A 1905-nucleotide genomic window follows, 5' to 3' on the forward strand; every position below is an offset into this window, starting at 1 on the left:
ACAGAAAAAAAATGAGAGCTACATTTTAAAGTACTAACGGTCACATCTTGTCACGTCATGGATTTAACAGTCTTTGTTTAGAAAAACAAGCCTTTGATTTTATTTTATTCTACTGAGCAATGTTTTTGTGAATGAGAAAATAATCCTCAATCATAATGTACATAATGTATTAGTGTGGAGCACTTAAGGAAAATCAGTACGGTATCTTTAAACAGAGATGTTCTTTTTGGGGATGATCCTTCAGTAAATGGACTTCATCGTGTCAATACTTAAACTTCCTGACAGAAAAGGTTCAGAAGTGAAGAAATAATTATGGAAAATGCCACAGGAGTTGCCCATTATATATTTGTATTTATTATACTTTAAAAAAAATTATGAGAGAGACATCAAAGCATTCACACTGACCAAAAGAGCTAGTCTCTTGTTCTCCTGTAAAATTGACTTAATCTCCCCCCATCATAACCAATTCTGATAATTTCATCTGCTTTTGTAGATTATTTCAGGATTATTCCGTTGTGACTCTGGAGACAAACATTCATATAACAATATGAGAGTGTAGGCTATACTAGTTGTTGTGGTATTTACACATATAGAAACAGATAAGAAATAACCCAGCCAAGCAGAGATTTATAGATTAAAACACAACAAAAAACAACTGACTGGAAGGTCTCCAGATATATGAGATGACCACTTAGCAGTATCATGTACACGGTTTCTATAGCCAGTAATAAAACTTAAAGTACAATGTTATTAACAGGATTTTTCTTAACCCACTCATTGAGACACAAAACGCATGCGTGCATGTGTGTGACAGTTTGGTGGAAGCTGATGTACTGAAGCATTTGATGTCAACTGTTTGTGGCAGCTTGTCCAGGAAATGCTGTTTTATAAGGCGAGTTCAGATTCACTTGATTGGAGTTGTTGTAAATGAGAACATTGGGGTTTTTTTTTTTCCTCAAGAACAATCTAATACATTGTTTATGGGATTTTTTTTTTTTCTTTTTTCGTCTTCCTAGAAGGATACTCCCAGTCCTCCACTTCCAATGAACTCCACATTTAAAGATATAAAAGCTATTCATAGGGTGTGACAAAAGCTGATGAGCCGAGGCCAGTGAAAAAGTATATTGTGCAAGTTGACAGCCCAGCTTCTGACCCATTAGAGCTGATGTCATGTTTTTATCAGTCACAGAAATGATGTGAAGAAGTGAAATATTTGAAGAGAACTGTCACTAACAATAGTTGTTGTTTTTTTTTTGTTTGTTTTTGAGTCATCACATTAAAGAAAGCCAATTCTCCCCACACAAAATAACACTGTACACCTTAAATGAATGCTTAACTATTACAACTGACATTGTGTCATTTCCTATCTTTTCAGGAAGTGGTGACCCTGCCTAACTGACACCCTGCTTTCCCTGCCGTCCCCCCATCTCTGCCCCCCAGCCCCGTGTCCTGATTGGATCTCCGTGGTGCCGGCGGTGGATTGGAGCACTCTGATTGGGGGCTTTGCGAGGTGGTTTTTCGGTCTGGCGCCGCCTCCCCCCGGGGCCGGCGTGCGCTCCCAGCAGCCCGTGGTGCCCTGCGCCCCCCCGTCCCCGTCACTGCACACCCGAGCCCATGCCCAGGGTACGATCAAAGGATGAGTTTTTAGCATTCACACCTGTAGTTCAGTTTCCTCTCTGTGCATCAAAGCAGACATCTCATCAAAACCACTTCCTTGTTTTTGCCCCTATTAGCCTGAGAGTTGTGAAGATGAATTCACCAGTGTAGACTGAAAAATTCACAATGAAGAAAATGTGAATCATTTAAAAATACAAAGCACAAACGTATACCGCAGTAGAAATGACTAAAACGTTTTAGCCCATTCAGACGGTTTCAGTATAAATGTGGCCCCTGATGTTCATGTAA

The 1905-nt window shown here is 39.6% G+C and overlaps 1 protein-coding gene across 2 annotated transcripts in view; it reads left to right on the forward strand.

Moving 5' to 3' along the window:
* Window positions 1-1905, forward strand: part of ip6k1 (inositol hexakisphosphate kinase 1) — a 32653-nt gene that overhangs the window by 17033 nt on the left and 13715 nt on the right. For both annotated transcript variants that reach the window (XM_005724434.2, XM_005724435.1), the window contains exon 2: window positions 1376-1623. The gene's annotated coding sequence lies outside the window, so the exon portion shown is untranslated. The remainder of the gene's footprint in view (window positions 1-1375; window positions 1624-1905) is intronic.

Source organism: Pundamilia nyererei, unplaced genomic scaffold (assembly GCF_000239375.1).
Source record: "Pundamilia nyererei isolate P.nyererei 1_Seehausen unplaced genomic scaffold, PunNye1.0 scaffold00012, whole genome shotgun sequence".
NCBI classification, from domain to species: Eukaryota; Metazoa; Chordata; class Actinopteri; order Cichliformes; family Cichlidae; genus Pundamilia; species Pundamilia nyererei.